The 22,881-nt window shown below is 50.9% G+C and overlaps 1 protein-coding gene across 3 annotated transcripts in view; it reads right to left on the minus strand.

Moving 5' to 3' along the window:
- The window catches only part of BCL9L (BCL9 like), a 94,405-nt gene that overhangs the window by 54,945 nt on the left and 16,579 nt on the right, over window positions 1–22,881 (minus strand). Inside the window, exon 1 of one of the 3 annotated variants that reach the window (XM_034754469.1) lies at window positions 14,184–14,384. The exons of the other annotated variants lie outside the window; for them this stretch is intronic. The gene's annotated coding sequence lies outside the window, so the exon portion shown is untranslated. Of the gene's footprint in view, window positions 1–14,183; window positions 14,385–22,881 lie in introns of those variants that run through there. 3 annotated transcript variants of the gene reach the window in all.

Consider the following 22,881-nt stretch of genomic DNA (forward strand, 5'->3'; position numbering starts at 1 on the left):
AGTGGAGAGGAGCATACACCCCTGTTTGTTGATATAGAACATTGCTGTTGTATTGTCCGTCATGACTGATGCACATTGTCCCATTAAGTATGCCCGGAAGGTCTGGCATGCTAGGCGCACCCCTCTAAGCTCTCTGACGTTGATGTGGAGACCCAGGTCTGCCTGAGACCAGAGGCCTTGAGTCCTGCAGTCTCCCAGATGTGCTCCCCAGCCCAAGTCTGATGCATCCGTCACTAGTGACAGAGACAGCTGTGGAGTGATGAAGGGGACTCCGAGCATACCTCCTGAGGGTCGAGCCATCACAGGAGGGAGTCGAGGACTGGCCGAGGCAGGGTCACGATCCTGTCCAAGCTGTCCTGGGCTACACTAATGCGAGCCACAACTGAAGAGGTCAAAGCCTGAGTCTGGCATGCTGCACCATGTAGATACAGGCAGCCATGTGTCCGAGAAGCTTCAGGCACTTTCTCACTGTGGTGGCAGTGGGAAACTGTCTGAGGCCTCGAATTATATCAGTCAGGGTCTGAAACCTTGCTTCTGGCAGGTATGCCCTGGCTTGGGTCGAGCCCCTATGAACTCTATCCACTGGACGGGGGATACAGTCGATTTTGCTTTGTTTAGAAGGAGACCCAGGTTGTCGAAGGTGGCTCTGATGAATCTGACCTGAGCTTCCACTTGGGTCCTGGAGTGGCCCCTGATCAGCCAGTCGTCGAGGTACGGAAACACCTGTACCTGGTGCCTGCACAAGAACGCGGCGGCGACTGCCATGCACGCGGTGAAGACTCAGATGCTGCTGACGGGCCGAATAGAAGGATGGTAAATTGGTGGTGGGTACTGTTGACCACAAACCTGAGATACTTCTTGTGCGGGTGAGTGATTGCAATATGAAAATATGCATCCTTCAAGTCGAGGGCAGCATACCAGTCAGCTGGATCCAGAGAGGGGATGATGGAGGCCAAGGAGATCATACAAAACCTGAGTTTCTTTACAAACTTGTTGAGTTCTTGCAGGTCCAAGATAGGCCTGAGGCAGCCTTTGGCTTTTGGTATTAGGAAATACCGGGAATAAAAGCCCTCACCCCTGTGCTCCTGAGGAAACTCCTCCACTGCCCCTAGAGATAGGAGCGACTGCACCTCCTGGATAAGGAGCTGCTTGTGAGAAGGAGCTGTTTATTTGTGGACAGACGGGGAAGGAGGGTGGAAGGGCGGGAGGACACAGAATTGGATAGAGTATCCCTTCTCTCCCGTGTGGAGCTCCCAGCGGTCCAAAGTGATACAGGACCATGCATGGTAGAAAGGGGACAGTCGGGAGGAAAAGGTAAGGCAGGGTAGATCCAGTTTCTATTCTGGTGTGCCGTCCTCGACCGCACCTTCAAAAGGCCGATTTGGGGCTGGAAGGTGGTTTGGATTGGCCAGAGCGCTGGCCTGAGGATGGGTGTTGTCTTTTCCTGCCACTCCTATCCTATCTCATAGAACTGGAAGGGACCTTGAAAGGTCATTGAGTTCAGTCCCCTGCCTTTACAGCAGGACCAAGTACTGTCAGATTTTTGCCCCTGATCCCTAAATGGTCCCCTCAAGGATTGAACTCACAACCCTGGATTTAGCAGGCCAATGCTCAAACCACTCCTGTTCCTCCTCCGAGAACCATCCTGGCGGTTCTGCTGATAGAACCTCAGAGGAAGCTGCGGCCTAAAGTGTTTCCACTGTGTGGCAGGAGTGTGCAGGCCCAAACAGGGTGGCTCCTGAGTCTTTCAGGCTATGCAGCCTCCTCTCTTTTCAGAGAAAAGAGTCACACCCTCAAATGGGAGGTTCTGAATGGTCTGTTGGACCTCATAAGGGAACACCGAGACTTGGGGCCAGGAGCCCCTTCTCATGGCCACCCCAATAGCCATGACCCTAGTGGCGGCATCAGCACCTGAAGAAATGAGGTTTTTTACCTACGAAAGCTTATGCCCAAATAAATCTGTTAGTCTTTAAGTTGTCACCGGACTCTTTGTTGTTTTTGTGGATACAGACTAACATGGCTACCCCCGATACTTGGCATCAGCACGGTCCAACACGGCCTGGAGGGAAGCAAGGGAGACTAGCTTTCCCTCCTTCACCAAGTCCAAGAACTCGACTCGTGAGTCTGAAGGGAGGAGCTCTGCAAATTTGGCCATTGCCGCACAGGTGTTATAAAAGTACCTGCTGACGACGGCCTGCTGGTTTGAAATAAGGAGCTGAAGACCCCCTACAGAATAGACGTTTCTCCTGATAAGGTCGAGTCGCTTAGCCTCCCTGTTTTTAGGGGAGGGCTCCTGGGACCCCTGCCACTCATACTGATTAGCAACATCCACGACAAGAGAGTTGAGAGGTGGGTAGGAGTACAAATGTTCGTAGTCCTTGGAGGGCATGAAATAACACCTCTCATTGTGCTTGGCAGTGAGCAGCAAGGAAGCTGGTGTCTGCCACAGGGTCTTGGTGGTATCCACAATAGTTTTAATCAGTGGTAGGGCAATACAAGAAGGTCCTGAGGGGGCGAGGATATCCACCATGGGATCAGCCTCCTCGACCACCTCCTCAGCCTTAATGCCCAAACCCTGAGCAGCCCTTCGCAGCAACTGTTGTCCTCAAGCGCTCGGGCTATGCCTGCCAATGCCTCATCTGGAAATGACGAGGAAGAATCCACTATAAGCAGCGGATGCTCCCTGCCATCAGCTCCCATGGGGTCCTGCGACTCTTGGGGGAAACCTCAATGCCGATGGAGCGCCCGTCAGCGCCAGGACTGTCAATGCCAAACTCAGTGTTGGTGTGGGCACCGGAGACACTGGTGGTACCGCCAGTGGAGCCAGTGCTGAACCAGCTGCCTGAGCCAACAAAGGTGGCAGGGCCATTGTCTATGCTGCTATCGGTGCCAAAAATGCTGTTGGCGCCGGCGCAGAGATTGAAAGAGTCACCGGTGCTGGAGCCAGCGATGGTGCTGCAGCCGATGGTGTTGGCGTGTGGATAGATGCCGAGGCGAGCTGCGCGGTTGACGGCGGGACGAATGTGGTTGAGGCCCCTGAAGAAGCTGCAGAGCGGTGCCGTTGGATCCCTCCCTGGCTTTGGTGAAAGTCCCATGGGGTCCAGAATGGCCACTGTGGTGGATTCTGCCACTGTGATGGCCACGCCTGGGACTCTTACCTGTCTCTCCCTGACCTCGATCGTTGGCTCCCACTCCTCCAAGAGCGGTAGGAATCAGACTCTGACTCCAAGGTCTCAGAGACTGAAGACCACGAAGGAGCCAAGCTTCGGTGCCTCGAGTGTCAAGAGCTTGGGGAGCGACTAGGCTCTCTGTCTGAGTGGGCCGGTGCCGAAGGATGTGGAGAGGGGGAATGCTTTGACATCATTGCAGGTTTCCCTTGACTCCACCTGGGGGCGGGATGGGATCGCCAGTGCAGGAGGTTCCTCCCTCCTAGGGGGTAAGAACGGCATCGTAAGGTGCAGCAGATCCCAAGCAGCTTCAAAAGCTTCCAGTGTCGAAGGAAGCGGCAGCTGCTGGCACGTAGATGAACGTGGGGGGCACGGACTCAACTGCCTCGCCTGGGCAGGAGTCGACATGGCCCTAATGGGGGATCCCGAGCTGTGGCTCGCTTGGGGTCTCACTTCCTTAGATTTAGCCAGAGGTGACCGACTGTCCAGCTTTTTCTTCTAGGGGTAACGACAAGTGAGATTGGTTCCTGCTCTCCACTGGGCCTTGGGAGGTGCCAGTCCGGTGCCAAGCATCCCAGGACAAGTCCTTTCTCTGCACCGAACTCGATGACATCGCCGGGGTGCTCGATGACATCGCCGGGGTGCTCCGCGTCGATGAGGAAGTGTTAGGAGCCAGGTCCTGAATGTGGGCATAGAGCTGCCTCCATGAGGATCACTTTAAGCCACTGCTCCCTTTCTTTAAGAGTTCTAGGGCAGAACTCGCAGCAGATCTTACAACAATCCTTTTGGTGACCCTCCCCTAGGCACCGTAAACACGGGGAGTGTGGATTGCTCTATGGCATGCGCTTTGCACAGACCACACAGTTTTTAAACACCGGGGACTGTGGCATACCACAGTTCCACGGAGTTGGAAGGTGGGTGGAGACCCCGCAACAACTGTAATCACTAACTAAGAAGATAAACTAACTATATGCAAACAACTGGAGTTGAAAGCACTAAAGCAAGGGCTACGGGGAAGTTCCAGCCACCATCACTGACAGTAAGAAGGAACTGAAGAGGTGATGGGTCGGCAGGGCTCTATATTGAGCACCATGAAGGCGTGACTCCAGGGGGTGCCTGGACCGACCCAACGGATTATGCTATGGGAAAAATCTTCCAGCTACCGTGCACGTGCGCACGCACACACCTGATTGGAATCGACATGAACAAGCACTCGAAGAAGAACACTGCATAGCGTACACAGGACCATTGCCATTGAATCAAAACGGGAAAATGGTTTATTTGTGGACAGACACCTTGAGGAGGAGAACCATTTCTCTAGTGTCCAGCTTCCCTGGTGCAGAGCAGGGGGCTGAGGCGAAAGCTACGGCTTAGACCCATGGGAATCCCCAGCAACTTCTCTTCCTTTTTTTTTTTTTTTTTTTAAACACATCTTAAGTTCACTTCATTTCAATGGAGTGAAGTAGTCTAGAGTCCATTCTCTTTATGAGAGGATTTATTTCCCCTTTTCCATTTCTTAGCCCATCACATCCTCTTCTGCTAAAATAAAAACAGTAAATCAATTTCTCTCCTTCCTTGCCTTGGAAGTACGGATTGCAATTGAGTGGTGATATTATGTGAGAAAGCAGCAAACTAGTTCAGACCAGTGTGAATATCCTCAAATACCCGCATGACTCACAGCAGCCAACCGGCTCCTTGCATTTATGCAGGCCCCTCGCTCAAGCACACAGAAGCCAGAGTAAGGCTGAGGCATTTGCCAGCATTTGTAATAATAAAATCCAAACACACAAATGAAGAAAATCTACCTCAGAAACCGACTGGCCAATTTGCATTAGAAAATTAATCTCACCCCAGGGAGTCTCCTTGGCCCGTTAAATAAGTGCTGCTACTGTGAGGTGCTGTGCACCGCAATTCCTGTGCACCCCAATGGGAGTCTGATTGCACGCTCTTGATACGGCACGCGGTGAAAAATGGAGACGTAGGACAGCCATGAACACTCAGTGCAGCAAGGAGCTGACTTGGCAGCAAGAAGAGATGTCAATCACCTGCTTCAATGCCACCCACTGTCTCCCCACTCCCCCGGAACATGTCACTGGGCTGCCCACAGAAGTACTATTGAAGTTAGACAGGCAAGAGCCAAACCAGCAACAGCCCACAAGGAACCAAATGCTCCCTCCCTCACATGCACCCTGCTTTTCTCCACGTTTAGATGTAGCTGGATGGTGGGGAATATTTACATGGCCAGAGCATGGCTGCCCAGGACAAGAGACTGTCCTGGCTCCCTGCTCTGAAAAGGAGATCACTCTCCCCTCCCTGCTGCAATTGATCACTCCACATGGACACTCAGACAACTAGAGAGTGCTTCTCCATTCCCATTTGCCACATGCCACTGCGCGCACACATCATGTTGGCACATGGGCCCGGCTGGCACTTCCTCCTGCAGGACACACAGAAAGGAGAAGGGACTGTGGCCTGTTAAGAAATTTCCAAAGTGATCAGAAGTGTCCTGGCTAGTTACCCGGCACAGGGATCCTCCCCAACAGAGCCACACAAGGATGGGCAAGTCCCAGCATCAAAACCGAAACTCCATTGCAATCAGAGAGCATCCAGGAGCTCCTCTGTTATTTTCAAAGGGCATCTCCAGTTTGGGTGGGTTAGTGACTGGGTCAATGAGGACAGGACCGTATCATCCATCCCAAGTAGCAGCACCCTGTCCCTGCAAGCTACAGAGGGGCAAAGCACTGCCTTCCAGCACCCCATCCAGGCATCTGGTGGGTGCTCAAAGCAACAAGAACTGAGGGGCAGGGACTATCTACTACCCTGCACAGCAAAAAGCACAATGGGACCCCCTTCTCAGTCAGACCCTAGATGCTAACAGAATACAAATAAATCCTAATAATGGAGGCTGATGCCCCAGCTGGGATGAGCCTCTTAGATGAAGCTGCAGCACGGAGACAAGTCAAGCCGTAGTTTGAGATAGTCACTAGAAACCCTCCCAATCATCTTGCAGGACTGAGTTTGCTGCGTCTGCCCCCAGTCTCCAGGGTTCCACATCAGCAGTCATTGGTACTAACTGGCCCCCTTGCCAATCTCAGAAGAGGCACTAAGGACTGACTGGGCCATAGAGATAAGCTTGCCTCATGTCCTGATTGGGGAGAGACTCTGGGTGTGACAAGCAATAGGGAGGTGGCCCTGAACCTCCCCATCTGTCTTGCCCTGGGTTGTAAGTTGAATACCTCATCTATAATGACACTGCAGTGATGGACCAGGAAGGGTGACAGAGCTCCAAACCTCCTGCTTTGCTGAGGGCCCATGTTTGCAGCAGTCAGTGTCTCACATGTTCTTCTAGAACATGTAAGTCCTTTACTTGCTCCATAGACCAGATCCCTGCACCAGCAGCCATGACCCAGAGACCACACTGGCACCCAGAGTTTTCCTCCTCCTTTGGATCCAGCATAGCAGCGGATAGTGAGCTGCAGCCCATTTGGCTTTCCACAGGATTGCCAGCTCTGCTCCCAGGGAAAGTTCTTCATTGCTTGAGACACAAGAAGCAGAGAGAACACAGCCAAATCTGTGGATCCCAGACTAGATGCCAGTGCCGGCAAAGGACCTGATGAACTTTCCAGCAGACCACGTGTTCTGGAATCTCTGCACAACCCCACCACAGGCAGGTCCTTACAACATTCCCTTTAGAGATAATCACACTCTGTGCAGGGCTGACAGTAACAACTGAGAAAGCACATACACCTCTTCCCCCAAGGCTCTGCTTGCAGCATCCCCAAGAGATCCCTGGAAAGACCTGTGCAGAGCAAAAACCTTAGCAGTACGAGCAGCAAGGGTAAGGACTCAAGCACAAGAACTGATGGAGAACAGAATTAGCTCACCACCCAATGTAGAGCAGCCAAATCTAGAGCTATCTAGCATGTCATACCTCTGGATGTTCCAGATGGTTAGCCATCCACGGTTAGCCAGCTACAGAACCATGCAGTGGCTATGTCTGATCTAGAACTGCATGCTCTAGAATTACCCAGAGCAGCTAAGATTTGGATGCCCCAGATCTGCATGTGCAGGGGGTGCTAGAAATAGCCAGCAACAGCCCTTTATCCCCTGCTTGAACCCTCTGCTTTATTAAGCAACAGAGGGTCCTGTAGCACCTTTAAGACTAACAGATGTATTGGAGCATAAGCTTTCGTGGGTGAATGCCCACTTCGTCAGATGCATGTAATAGAAATTTCCAGAGGCAGGTATAAATATGCAGGCAAGAATGAGTATGGAGATAACGAGGTTAGTTCAATCAGGGAGGGTGAGGTCCTCTGCTAGCAGTTGAGGTGTGAACACCAAGGAGGAGAAACTGCTTCTGTAGTTGGATAGCTATTCACAGTCTTTGTTTAATCCTGATCTGCTGGTGTCAAATTTGCAAATGAACTGAAGCTCAGCAGTTTCTCTTTGGAGTCTGATCCTGAAGTGTTTTTGCTGTAAGATGGCTACCTTTACATCTGCTATTGTGTGGCCAGGGAGGTTCAAGTGTTCTCCTACAGGTTTTTGTATATTGCCGTTCCTGATATCAAACTTGTGTCCATTTATCCTCTTGTGTAGTGACTGTCCAGTTTGGCCAATGTACATAGCAGAGGGGCATTGCTGGCACATGATGGCATATATGACATTGGTGGACGTGCAGGTGAATGAACCGGTGATGTTATAGCTGATCTGGTTAGGTCCTGTGATGGTGTTGCTGGTGTAGATATGTGGGCAGAGTTGGCATCGAGGTTTGTTGCATGGATTGGTTCCTAAGTTAGAGCTGTTATGGTGTGGTGCGTGGTTGCTGGTGAGAATATACTTAAGGTTGGCGGGTTGTCTGTGGGCGAGGACTGGCCTGCCTCCCAAGGTCTGTGAAAGCGAGGGATCATTGTCCAGGATGGGTTGTAGATCACTGATGATGCATTCGAGAGGTTTAAACTGAGGACTGTAGGTGATGGCCAGTGGAGTTCTGTTGGTTTCTTTCTTGGGCTTGTCTTGTAGCAGGAGGTTTCTGGGTACACGTCTGGCTCTGTTGATTTGTTTCTTTATTTCCTTGTGTGGGTATCATAGTTTTGAGAATGCTTGGTGAAGATCTGGTCTCTGTCTGAGGGGTTGGAGCAGATGCGGTTGTACCTCAGCGCTTGGCTGTAAACGATGGATCGTGTGGTGTGTCCGGGGTGGAAGCTGGAGGCATGAAGGTAGGCGTAGCGGTCGGTGAGTTTTTGGTATAGGCAGGGCCGGCTCCAGGCACCAGCCGACCAAGCACGTGCTTGGGGCAGCACCTTGGGGCAAGGCGGCGCTCGATTTTTTATTTATTTATTTTTATTCGGTGGCACGGCGCTCTGAGGGGGGGGCAGGAGCTTCGGGCGGCGCAGTGCTGGGGGCGGGGCTTCGGGTTACATGGTGCTGGGGGGGCGGGGATTTCGGCGGCGCTTGCAGGGAGGGGGGGGAAGGGTATGGCGGGGCGGCAAAAAAAAGTTAGAGCCTGCCCTGGGTATAGGGTGATGTTAACATGACCATCGCTTATTTGTACTGTGGTGTCTAGGAAGTGGACCTCCTGTGTAGATTGGTCCAGGCTGAGGTTGATGGTGGGGTGGAAGCTGTTGAAATCGTGGTGGAATTCTTCCAGGGTCTCCTTCCCATGGGTCCAGATGATGAAGATGTCATCAATGTAGCGTAGGTAGAGAAGGGGTATGAGTGGACGAGAGCTGAGGAAGCATTGTTTCAGGTCAGCCATAAAAGCTTATGCTGCAATACATCTGTTAGTCTTAAAGGTGCTACAGGACCCTCTGTTGCTTTTTACAGATCCACACTAACACGGCTACCCCTCTGATACTTGACACCTCTGCTTTATTAGCTCTCTCCTGGGATCTTCAGGATGTAGGCTGAGTAGGAAGCAGCCAGAGTTGCTAAGTCTCACAACATTTGATGTTTTTCTTAAGGTCCCAGCTCCTGGAATCCTGTGATTACAGGAAAATCTCAGCTCTCATTTTAAAAAGTAAGTTTCTAGCCCTTGTGGTTGCAGAGAAAAACTTGAAAATGGTTCCCTCACCCACATGCACCTTCACTGACACTCTAGAGCAGTGGTGGGCAACCTGCAGCCCATCAGGGTAAGCTGATTGCGGACTACGAGACATTCTGCAGGCACGGTCCCACGCAGCTCCAGTGGCTGTGGTTCACCGTTTCTGGACAATGGGATCTATGGGAAGCGGCGGCCAGCATGTCCCGGTGGCCCACCATTTCCCACAGCTCCCATTGGCAGGAACGGCAAACCGCGGCCACTGGGAGCTGCGGGGGGCCATGCTTGCAGACAGTTATTGTCCACAAAATGTCTTGCGGCCTGTAATCAGCTTACCCTGATGGGCCACAGACTCCTTGTTATTCCTCCCTAAAGTGAACCAAAGGTGGGATCTTTCCCCTAGGGTGTCAGAGAAGCAGGAGAGATGTGTGAGATTTTGGGACCTAAAGGAGGTAGCTCCCTCCATGCCATCAGCAGGCTGTGCAGGTCTGAGCCAACCACCCTGAGGCCAAGAGCTATTCCTGCTAGAGCAGCAACCTTTTGGGCAGGAATGCTCCTCTGAGGGAACATGGGGGCATGCGACAAGTGCAGGGGCTGGCAGCCTTTCTGAAAGCCCTGGGGAAAAGCTGTACTTCCAAGGCTGGGTGCTCTCCCCTGGGAATTAGCAGACCCCAGGGGAGACCTATGAACGCAGTCAGTAGCAGAGAGAGGATTTTAAACCCTCCTGCTGCTGTTCACATACAACCCCCTCCGTACGAATTGGGGGTGTGTGCATGTCTCAGACTCACGTACTTTGCCCTGGGAGTTGGTGCAATCGTCTGGGAGGGAGTGATGCAATTTCACCTCTGTGGGAGACGGTAATAACACTTAGCATTCGGAGTGCTTCCCAGTGCACAAACATTAACTAATGGCTCCTTGCAGTACCTCAAGGATGGGTAGGCATAGACACAAGCACTGCCACCGAGCCCCAGCCGCTGGCCAGATGGACAGCCACCAGCACGTGAACTCTCCCCTCTGCCATCCAGATGCAAAGCATTGGGGGAAAAGCCAGGCACAGGGACATCAAGGCCAGAAGAGTTTCAAAGCCAGGCACCTCCAGAAGCAAATGGCTGATTTTCAGAAGTGCTAAGTATCCACAACTGCCATTCAGCCACTTGGAACTAGGGGTAGGTATGCAGGACCTCTGAAAAAATCAGGCCTCTCATGTACTGTATTTAGGCTGCTAATTTTGGACACCCAAGCGTGAACACTGACTCTAGTTTCTTTCTGAACAGCCTCCCCAGTTCTGTGCCATTCAGGCCACTTGCACTGTAAACATTTAGAAATCACAGTTTTCACCTCTCACCTCCTCTCATTCCCCAAACACCTGCCCTGTGGCTGGTGCAGCAACCCCATGCCAGGGGGCCTCCTGTGGTACAACAGGAAGAAAGGGATTAACACCAACTAGCTTGTGTGGCCTCAGGCAACCTCTCTGCACCTCCATTAACTGTCAGTGAAATGGGGGTAATAACTGCCTCACGTGGGTGTGGGGAAGCACCACTAGCTGCAAACCTGGAGACTGGCAGATAAAGTTCTAGAAAAGCACAGAGCATTAGCTTTAGAATTTGAAATGTCCAGCCTCCCACCCCTTCAGAAACTCCATCACCGTGGGTTAGAGAGTGCGACAAAAACAAGCTGCCACACAGCACCTTTTCCTTTTAGACTGATTCTCAGAACAAAAACCAGCTTCCACTTGTCCCGGCCCTGAGAAGGAGTGAGGCAGAAAGAGGTTTGTTATGAATACATGAAACTGTCGCTAAGTGAAGAAGAAAAAAAAATACCAAAGGGAGAAGGAGGGAGGGGACAGAAACCACATTTTTATTTCTGGTGGCCAGCCAGCCGACTGACTCAGCCAGTTTGGTCTCCTGCCACATAGATTTAAAAACAAAACCCAGCTCTCAGAGAGGGGAGAGCAGGGGATTCAGATGAATGTGCTTTTTTGTTGACTGCAAATGGATTCTAGACCAGACCAATATGTATTTAGGAAAATGGTTTCTCTATCACGCTTTGTCAGTAGAGTCTCGGGCAGTACAGCACACAGCACGGGTCTCTGGCCACACTGCCCTCTGAAAATGCCTTGGTTTGAAAATAAAATAAAAGCCCAAGGCTAAACTAAGGTCTGCTCCCCCTGCAGATCCCTCAAGATCTTGAAAGAGCTTGGGAGAAAGTACTACTTGTTTGATATGTGCTCCCCTAGCCCTGGTAATGTCTATCGTATCGTATAGTGGAAAAATAGCTAAGCCAAAGCAATATGCAGTGGGAGAGCTGTTCCTGAGAAGGGGGTTTGGCTTTGTGCATGTGTCTAGAAGTGAGAATGACTTGGTTTCTTTCTTGCCAGTGCAATGATCCACAGGTCCCAGGTCTGCAGCTCTAAATCTTGCACACTGCGGGCGTTTCCCCACCTTCAGGGAGACCCACAGTCTGTCTGAGGAATCTGCATATAAGCAGCAGCAGGAGCAGGGAATAAATGTTTTTAAATATTGACTCCTATTTTATTTATCTGGATCCTGTAGTGCCCAGGGCACGGCCGCATTTCATAATGAGTGCACACTGTTCTCAAAATGCCGTTCAAACATGAATAACTCCCCACACCCTCTGCTGCAGGACCTACCTGTACGGCAATGCTAAGCACTGATGTACTCAGCACAGTACCAGACACACACAGCTTACAGTCTCACCTGGAGCTATCAGTGAAGTCATAAGGGAAAGAGCACCAGCTGGCACCTCCCTGATTTCTTGTGCACAGATCGCATGCTTTACAAATACTAGTTGGTGAAGTCACCTGCGTCTCCCGCACAGCAATCACTCACAGAAAGTGGCCAGCTTGGCTGGAAATTAATTCTAGACTCACTGCAGGGAATATGGAGGGAGATGAATTAACTCTTTCCAATTCCTCAGGTAAGTGTGGCCACTGTATTTTTATTCCCATTTGTAGATGATGAAACTGAGGCACAGAGAAGCTAAGGAATTGCACAAGCCAGTGGCAGAGCCAGGAATGGAACCCAGGAGTCCTGACTCCCTATTTCCTGATATGACCACTAAGACAATATTGCCACTCAATGAACTACTGTAATCCAGCCCTTTAAACTGGCATTTTGTGAGCTGTTGTAGACAATGCTCCTCTATCAAGGTACTATCTGTAACACAAGCACCGATCCCCTTGCCGCCACGTTTTGTGAGGAGTCTCAGTCCACAGTCAGAGCAGGCACAGGATTCTACATGTGTACACACTGGGTAGGGGTCGAGGAGAAAACTGGCAGGTGCAGAGACTCCCTGGAGGAACCATTCTGGAGAGGCCCTGACAAGGCATGCAGGCATCTCAAGTGAGCACAGCACTATGCAGAAAGCAGCCGGACCAGTCAACAAGAGGCTGACCGCCAAGTCTAACAAAATTTCCACAACGAGAGTCACGGTTTGCAGCTTAGAACCGGCAGCCCTGAAGATCTGCAGAGCTACAAGCCCTTGGGCCACTGGGTTGGTGTCACCTTTGGAGGAGAAGTTCCAGGAAAAAGAATTGGGGGGGGGGGACTGGGGTTAGCAGTGGAACTAAAAGGGGAGATTTAGTGACTGTCGGGAAAAAATGGCTGCTTTATTGCAGGCAGCTTGTAAACTCTGGAGCCTGAAGGTCTGGGAATAATTTCTCCCTCCCACGTGCTGGGCTCAGTTTGTACTGGGGGTCAGAGGTCAGTGCTTTTCCAAAGCATTCTGGGAAAGAAGCCAACTGGAGCAAGCTGCTAAACACCACTCCTGCAGCACACAGCAAGCTGCTGCACAGAATTAACCCTTTGCATGGCAACTGCTCCGCTGTGTCTGTCCCAGTAAGCACAACTCTGCTCGCTGGGATAAAAAAAAAAATGGAGTGGTGGAGGAGGATGATCCTCGGTAGGGGAAGCCTTAGAACATGCTCCCCTCAAAACACGAGGAAGGTGGTGGGGAATGGTCTGAGAGTTCTTTCCCTTGACTGGGGTGGGAGGAGATAGAGGGGGACTAGCAATGAATTGTTTTCTCCCCCTTGTGGAGGAGGAGGTGGGGGACCCCAAATAGCTGCTAGCTTCGCTTGCATTTCAGTCAGGCCCTAGCCTGGGGATAGGGGAAGCAGACATCAGCAGAACAGGAGCAGAGGTGCACCTCCTCAGGTGTGGGAGCCAGTGCGTCAGTTGCACCTAGGGCCTGGAGTCAAAACACCAGCATATAAATCTCAACTGCTTCCCAGCTCACCAACAACCATAACTACGGCAAGAATCAGAGGCGCCAAGAGCACCTGACATGTTAGGGCTGCAGTGCCTAGCACTGAGCTGGGGAAAGATTGGAGCAGAGCACAGCAAGACCTATCTGCTTTGTAGTAAGGAATCAAGCTGTATCCAGAATCTAGCCCTCTCCCAGCACTGGTCACGCTCAGGTCCAAGCACTAGGGATGGGAGAGAATGACAATTATAGACCACAGGGGACATAGGCCATTTTAGGATTTGAAAGAAGAAACCATTACTCCCTGTAACTGGTTCTTCGAGATGTGACGCAGATGTGTATTCTGTACTTCGTGCAGCGGAGCCAGAGAATTTTTCCTAGCAGTATCTGTAGGAGGTGGCGCTTGCACCTCGTGCACATAGCTCCTCCTCTGGCTACATGAGGTGGCAGCACCTCAACCCCCCTCAGTTCCTTCGCACCAAACACCCAGAGACCCGACTCCAACGTAGGGCGGATGGAGGGTGGGTCGTGGAATTCACATCTGCATCACATCCTGAAGAACCATCATTACAATAAGCAACCATTTCTTTTTCTTCGAGTAGATGCAGCCATGTATTCCACTTAGGTGACTCACAAACAGTACTAACCCCAGGAGGTGGGGCTCAGAGTCTACCTAAACAAGGACTGCAGGACCGCCCTACCAAAACTTGCATCTGCGGTTGATATGGCAATGGCATAACAGTTCATAAACATACGTGTCGATGACCATGTAGCAGTCTGCAAATGTCCAATATGGAGATGTCACTGAGGAATGTTATTGACATTGCTTGCGCTCTTGTAGAATGAGCTCACACCTGCTGAGGGGTGTAACTGAAACTACTTCATATACAGTCTTGATACAGAACGTCATCCATTTAGAGATCAGGTATGAGGAAACCCCTTGCCCCTTCATACGATCTGCATATGACACAAACAGACAAGGTGAAGGATGAAACAGTTTAGTCTGTTCAGACAGAAGGCTAGACATTGACTGACAGCTTTTGCACGGCGACATTGCTCCTTCATAGATGAATGTGGAAAGAACACAAGTAAATAAACTGCCTGGTTCAAACGTAACTGAGAAACCACTTTCGACAAAAATTTTGGGTGCGGTAGTAAAGTCACTTTGTCCTTGGAGAATTGTGTATAAAGAGGCTCTGCCAACAGAGCCTGCCACTCACACTCTCTTTGCTGATGTTATCGCTACCAGGAATGCAGTCTTCTGACACAAAAGCAGAAAGGGACGATATGTCAGGGGCTCAAAAGGAGGTCCTATCAAAGCCATTAGGACTATGTTAAGGTCCCACAGAGGAACTGGCCCTCAGACCAGTGGATGGAGATGAAGGGGCCCTTTTAAGAATCTTGGCTACCTTGGCATTGGACATCCAGCTGAATATAGTAATGCAGTGCATTACGGGAACCCTTAAGTCAACTCCAACACCATGACTACCTGTTCTATCTAACATTGCTTCCCCGCCAACATGCCGAACTACAGTGACATTCCACAAAGCTCAGCAAATCCAGGAAAACAGATGTCTTTCTGTCCACCAAGATCTTGACAATGCACCCCACAATGTCTTAAGTCCCGCAAGCCTTTCTGGGAACATTCATTTAGCTTCATGCAATCAAGCTACGATCAGGAGGAGGCTTGGAAAGCAGATTGGGCTAAAGAGAACTTAAAAAATAAGCACCTTGTGCCAGATCCCATGCAGAAGATTCCTGAGTTTGACCTTCCATGGTCATCTTGGTCAACTCTGAACCGAATCCGAACCAACCATAGTAGATGTGGACATCTAATGCACAAATGGAAAATCAAGGACTCCCTGGCATGCAAGCATGGTTGCCCACAACAGACCATTGAACACATCACTACCTACTGTCCAATTTATAAATATGAAGGAGGCATCACTGCAATAAATTCTGCTACTCCTGTTGTAGCCATTTGGCTCAATCAACTTCAGGTGAAATTGTAGTTGCTGCTCTACACCAACCATATGAAAGAAGAAGCGAGTCCAGACTAAGGGCCCCTCGAGAGCTGAACAGATGACATTTCTTCTTGTCCCTTGTAGCAAACAGGTTAATCACTCCAATGCCCAAGGCTGCGAACATGACCCGGAGGACACTTTTCTTCAGGGACCACTTGTGACTCAGGGAAAAATTCCTGATTTGATGATCTGCAAGATGATTCTGGACCCTGGTCAAATGATCAGTTATGGGAGTGATAATCTCCTCAATACAGAACCTGCCACAACCTTATTGCCTCGACAAAGCCCCCGGGAGCGTGCTCCCCCTTGCTTGTTCACAAAATGCAGGGGCAGGCAAACTTTTTGGCCTGAGGGCCGCACTGGGTTTCGGACATTATGGCAGGCCAGTTAGGGGAGAGGGTCATGGCCCAGCCCCCACTCCCTATCCACACACCCCTCCGGGACTCCTGCCCCATCCAATCCACCCTGTTCCCTGATGCCCCCCACTCCCTGTCCCCTGACCACCCCCGGAACCTCTGCCCCTGACTTCCCCCTGCCGCCCCATCCAACCCCTCCTCTAATTCCTGACTGCTCCCCCGGGTCCCCTGTCTCCATTCAACCACCCTGTTCCCCACCCTCTGACCGCCCCACCCCCATCCACACCCCTGCCCCCTGACCACCCCCCCAAACTCCCCTGCCCTCTATCCAACCCCCCCACTCCCTGGCCCCTTACCGTGCTGCCTGGAGCACCGGGGGCTGGCGGCACTACAGCCACATTGCCCGGCTGGAGCCAGCCACACCGTCACCATCGCACAGCACAGAGCACCAGGTCAGGCTGGGCTCTGCAGCTGCGCTGCCCCAGAAGCTCGCAGCCCCGCTACCCAGAGCATTGCGCCGGCAGCGGAGCGAGCTGAGGCTGCAGGGGAGGGGCTGGGGGCTAGCCTACTGGGCCAGGAGCTCAGGGGCCGGGCAGAAGGGTCCCACGGGCCGTAATTTGCCCACCTCTGACATAACACAGCACAGTGGTATTGTCATTAAGTATGTGAACCACTGAGCTCCTGATACAGTCCAGAAAAACATGACAGGCATCATAGACAGCCTGAAGCTCCAGCATGTTGATATGCAGTGAGGCCTCTTGCTCAGACCATAGATCCTGAACTTTCAGCAACCCCAGATGTGCTCCCCAGCTTATCATGGAAGTGTCGGTGACAAGGGACCTGGTTGGTAAGGGCCGGATGAAGGGAATGCCCTGACAAACATTCTCCAGAACCATCCATCACTGGAAGGAGTCCAGGACCAGGGGAGGGAGACAAACCAATCTGAAGAGTCAGACAGCAAACTGTCCTGTGCCACATTCAAAGGGGGCAAAAAAGCAACCTTGGAAACTGTACCACCTGCATGGAAGCGTACATGTGACCCAAGAACTCCAGACACATCCAAACTGTCATGAAAGGCTTGGGTGTTTCTCCAAGCTCTTTGCAGTAGGCGGTACTGAAGCAGACATTCTCCAAAGAACCATAGCAGGCTCCAGGAGCACATCATTAACAGGGAGGGTGACACTCCACAGGCAGACAGCTGCAGGATATCCAAAAACTTATGGGTATTCTCCTGCAGAAACTCTGCTTGAATACCGAGGGAAGCAGCCACATGCTGCAAAAGGTCCTGGTATGCCTGGAAATCCTCTGGTGTCGAAGGAGAGGAAGAGCCAGGTACAGCAGAATCATCCAGGGATGAAGACAAAGCACTTAGCTATGCCAGACCCAGACTCTGTTCCAGGACTGACAGACTTGGAAGGATGATTCTGGAGGCTCCCTGAGGGGAAGGTTCACCAGTGCCTGGGCCTGCAGTGGATCCATGGTCACTGCCATAGACATACTTGATGATCTCTCCTTAGAGCTTGATGAGGAGTGGGACCTCCACAACCAAGGCGCATCCCATGGATTCCGTGTAGGCTACTGGCATGGATAGGGCATTGGTGGCCAGAAGGCCCCAGGGAAGGGCCACGACACAGGCACCAATCCTGGTACCCATAATGCTGCATGAACAGCCTGGCCCCCGATGCAGGTCAAGCAAGAGAGAGCAGGAGGAGGAGGATCCCAACCTGTATGCTGAGGAATTCCTGACTTGAGGGGACAAAGGTGGAGCCAGCCCTAAGCATCTGAGCAATCAGACTGACTCATCCGTAGCCCAGAACAAAGAGAGAACTAGCACTGACAGTAGAAACAGTATTGCTGGTACCGAGTACGCTTCCGTTGTTTCTGGTGTCAGAAGCATTGTCAACCCGGAAGTCAGCACCGAGGAGACAGACGCTGCTGAAGTAGAGGGTGGTGAGTGCTGCCATAGTAACATCAGCAGCGCCGACAGCAAAGGTGCTGAGAAAGTTCCTGGTGCTACAGAGATCTCTTGTGCAGAGTCTGGCACTAGCCTCACTTCCACTGACTGTGAAAGGGAAACATCAGGATGTGGTGCCAACAGACAGGTTTAGCAGCCCATTCAGCCAATGGGGCTATAAATGACACAGCCATTGCAAATTCTTGGACCGAGGGAGAGGTTGGGACAGAAAGGCAAAGGAGGTCCACTGCCACCTGATACACCACCAGCATGGAAACAGCCAGTGCTGGTATCACCTTCGGCAATACTAGACTCAACAGACACTCCAGCGCCAGAACTGGAGTCGACGCAGTCCTTGCGCAGTACTGGGGAGCAGTTAACAGGACCTGCTCCATCCCGTATTCCAGCATTCACAGCATGCTGGTCTGTGCGCCTTCTGGAGGAGGCATGAGTCCCCACACAACCTGGAGTGGCCTCCATAGGTCTTCTATGATCTTTTCCCCGGCGCACTTGATGGGGAACGCCTCCTCCATCTCTTCAGAGATGCATTGGCTCTAGAGCATGAAACGTCAGCACTCTCAGAACCCGAGGGTGACCTCCACTCTGATGAGGGCCTTGGTGCCAAAGTAGGTCACATGGCCTGTTTGAGCAGGTTGTGCTTTAGACAAAGATCCTTCTCCACCTGAATCCATTTCGTGAATGATCTGCAAATTGAACACCACTCCTTGATGTGGGCTTTGCCTAAGCACAGCAAGTATCGTGTGTGGGGATTGTTGATGGGTATCATCCACCCATATGACAGATAATGTTTAAAGCCTGGTGAGGGCATCACTGGTGAAATTTTTAAACTAAATCTAACTAGTGCTAAGTCTAACTAACACTATACTAAGAGCACTACTTAACTAAATACAATTAGAAAAAAATTACCAAGGAAGAGAGAGGTTGTGAGGTTAGGAACCAGACAGAGCTCTGACTCTGGCCACAGATAGTAAGAAGAAATTGAGGAGGGTCAAGGTGGTGTTGCGTAGGGGCTACGAGCATGAGACGCAAGTGCCGCCTATTACAGGTACTTCTAGGAAAATTCTCTGGCTCCGGTGCACTGGCTGAGTAGAATACATGGCTGCATCAACTCGCAGAAGAACTAGGCAGCCCAATGGGTCCGGGCCTCCCTCAAACCCCCACCTCCCACACATTAGATCACAGCAGCACCTGGAGGCCCCATCTGGGTCAGGACCCATTGTTCCAGCACAGCACAGAACCCTGCAGTATAATCACGAGAGGCAGTGCTTCCTCCCTGTGGCTCAGAAAAGCTTGTCCTATGCTCCTGCGTAAGGAAATCCCTGCCAGGCACGGTCCTTCTCCCAGGACATGAGCTGGCACCTCCTTCACCCCCATTTCACACCATTTTGAATAGTTTCAGTCCCCCTTGGAAATGGTGGCGTATACTTCCCTTCCTGGGAACACAGCTAAGTCACCAGCCTTTTGGGAAAAGCTTGGTTCCTGGTTTGTTTCTCCTAGGCCTTGACATAGAGTCTTCCCTCTCCCACTGTGTAGAACCAATGTGAATGAAATTGTTTTTAAGTTATCCACTGTACCATTGTAACTTCTGTTCACCATTTCATTACACTTGCCATTTTGCCTACATTGTAACTTTCATTACACTTGCCATTTTGCCTACATTGTAACTTTCATTACACTTGCCATTTTGCCTACATTGTAACTTTCATTACACTTGCCATTTTGCCTACATTGTAACTTTCATTACACTTGCCATTTTGCCTACATTGTAACTTTCATTACACTTGCCATTTTGCCTACATTGTAACTTTCATTACACTTGCCATTTTGCCTACATTGTAACTTTCATTACACTTGCCATTTTGCCTACATTGTAACTTTCATTACACTTGCCATTTTGCCTACATTGTAACTTTCATTACACTTGCCATTTTGCCTACATTGTAACTTTCATTACACTTGCCATTTTGCCTACATTGTAACTTTCATTACACTTGCCATTTTGCCTACATTGTAACTTTCATTACACTTGCCATTTTGCCTACNTTCTTCAGATGCAAGACTTGCATCTGAAGAAGTGAGGTTCTTACCCACGAAAGCTTATGCTCCCAATACTTCTGTTAGTCTCAAAGGTGCCACAGGACCCTCTGTTGCTTTTTACAGATTCAGATTAACACGGCCACCCCTCTGATACTTTACTCTTTATGTCAGCAGTAGATTCTCTGATCTTGGAGGGGCTCTTGGGCTTTTCCACCCCCCTGGCACCAACTGAAAAGACGCTGGTAAGTGTGAGCAAAATCAACTCCATCTCCCTTCACCTGGAGACTTGTGTCTTCTTGTAAAAGCCCTGTTGAATCTCTCTCTCACACATATCATGCTGCTCCCACCACAAAGCAGCAAATCCCCCACCACATCCATTCACTCATTTCCAAACTCTCATGTTTCTGTCCCACCTGAAATCCTCTAATGCCTTCCTTCCAAACCTGCCTTTACAGTCACTACTGCTGCACCCTTTTATTCTCTACTATTTCTTCTGAGTAGCAAGCCATGCATCTCACCCCTGGGCTGTCCCACAGTTTACAGGCCAGCTGCCCCTTCATGTTTCTATTTGCTGTTCCCTACCCTCTCTTGGGAGGAGGGGTTACATAATGGTGATTAGTGACACTGCTCCAGGTCATACCCCCCTCCTCCCACTAACATTAAAATTCCTGCAGGGAGATGGGAACTTGAATTCCCAAGGGATTTTCCATTTCTCTACCACATTTTGTCTGTTGTAGCTGCACAAAGGGGTGGCATCGTAGACCACACCCCAACAGGCATATACCCATCTCCAAAGGAGCTTTGAGGCTAGAAGCACAAAGCTAATGGGCCTCAGAGAATGTGTGTCAGGGAACGAGAAGGTTGGGGAGAAGGCAAAAGTTGGACTTCAGACTATACCATCTTCCCCTCCTTTGGTGCCCCACGTACATACTCACAGAATGCCACCATTCTGGAGTGCTTGCATGTTCACACACAGGGGCCCAGCACGGGAAGAGGCCATAAATAAATAAATAATCAAAGCACTCCAAGGCTGGGAGACTGGAGTCGCTTCTGTGACTTCTGAAGGCACTGAGTCTCCAGGTCACGGTCACAGGGGAAAGAGATCCATTAACTGCGTTTTTCCAGCCCACTGGAGGGGGGCGGGGGGAGAGAAGAGAGAGTTTCTTGCCCCAGTTAGACACAGTGGGAGGAAACGGACACTCATTCTTGGAGAAAGGGGCCAGTTGCAAAGCCACAGCAACACACACTGTACTGGCAACCTCACCCTCCATGGGATACGTTTGAGCCAGACACCAGACTCTGGTATGTGGCCTTAAGTTCACAGCTGAACCGCACCTGTCTCTACTCCAGCCAAACCAATCCAAGCTCCAAATGTCCCAGACCATGTATGTCTGGGCCCTGGGCTCCAGGTGGAGACTAGCCTGGAGGAGGTTTGCCTGTCACAAGCCAGATTGGAGCAAGTGACACCCAGGCTCCCTTAAGCCTTTCGCCTCCACCATCCTCCCTGGATTTTTAACCTACCATTCAGTGAGAGGGAAAGCTGCTTGGATATTAGCCAGCTCCAGGGAAACCACCATTTCAAGGTCCAGTGAAGGAGCCTATCAGAGCAGACGGAAGCTTTGGTTGGGGTGGGGGAGTGATGTAAAGAGCAACTCAGTTCAATGGAAAGCCATTGCAGCCTGCCTATCAGGAGGTGGTGGGGGGAGGAGGCAGCAGATGTCCGCCAAGGGCCCACTATGCTCCAGTCCAGCAATAAGAAGGAGGCAGGGGCTGATGTCACTGCTGCTGCATTGTAATTGAACAAACATGACAGCTTGTGCTGAGAAAGCTTAAGTTGCCTTTTTCCTCCAATAACCACTGCTGTGAGAGACGTGAAGCAGAAATCCCAAGACCCTGAACTCAGGGTCAGAGGAAGAGATCGGGACAGTGATTGGAGAACCTGGATCCAAGGAGGGAAGAGCCCCACAATAAAACCCATCAGTCCCTTAACTAGGAATCTCAGGCAGACACAACGCAAGTGGCTCTCTCAGTGTATTCGGTGGAGCTGCAGGCCCTTGTGCCAGGGCTGCACTTGGGTCCGAACCCCCCAAAGCCTGGTAGATAATATCTGCCCGGTCTCAACGTAACCAACAGACGGTTACTGAAACTCCTCCCCACCTCGCAGTGGTTGTGGCATAGATGCCTGATGCAGTGATAGTATGTCACTAGGAAAAACAGGAACAGACCCCAGGAGTCCTGACTCCCAGTCCCCAACTTTAAGTACTAGACAATTCTAAACCCTATCAGGGACTACTCAGGTTTACAGTTTCCTCCCTCCCCCATACACTTGGGAGTGAAGGCCTGTATTTCCCCCCTTCATTTTTCAAACAGATGATACAGAATGCAGCAGTCATTTCCTTGGCAGGCAGCCAGAGAACCTAGACCAAGCCAAGTCCCTTCTCTGCAGATGTGAGGTATCAGCTGGGCTCTAAGGCAGCACACGTGGTTCTGGTTTCCTGTCTCTGGGTAGAGAAGGTTTTGGCTCCCTTTCTGCAGTATGAGGCAACCTGGGGAAGCTTTGCATTCAGGTTCTCCCTAGTAATACATCCTGCTGGGCACAGTGGCAGAGAGAAGCTTCTAGACCTCAACCCCCACTTTACCTTTAGACTCTGTTTTGTGCCACCTGGGATGTAGAGTCCTAGGGGAAGAGAGTATGGAGAGGGGATAAGGAGCTGAGATAGCATCAGGGCAGAAAGCCTGCTCCATGGCACCAGAGCCCCCATTAGTGACAGAAATCTTGAACCTAGTTCATGTGCCCCCATAGATGCAGAGACTAAACAGCCCAAAAAGGCCAGATTCCCCTCTCATGGCTTGTATTATTCCCAAGGACTTTAAAGCCCCGAGTATAAGTATAGTTGCCTTCCATTTACAGAGGGGAAGACTTGGCCAAGGCCACAGGGTGGACTCTATAGCAAAACCTGAAATGAAACCCAGACCCATTTCCCAACCACTGATTGTGTTGCCTCCCTCAGCTTGTTTCCACTGCTGTTCATATCAAACGATTCCTGGTCTTTTCGGGGGG

The sequence above is a fragment of the Trachemys scripta genome, chromosome 21, assembly GCF_013100865.1.
Source record: "Trachemys scripta elegans isolate TJP31775 chromosome 21, CAS_Tse_1.0, whole genome shotgun sequence".
NCBI classification, from domain to species: Eukaryota; Metazoa; Chordata; order Testudines; family Emydidae; genus Trachemys; species Trachemys scripta.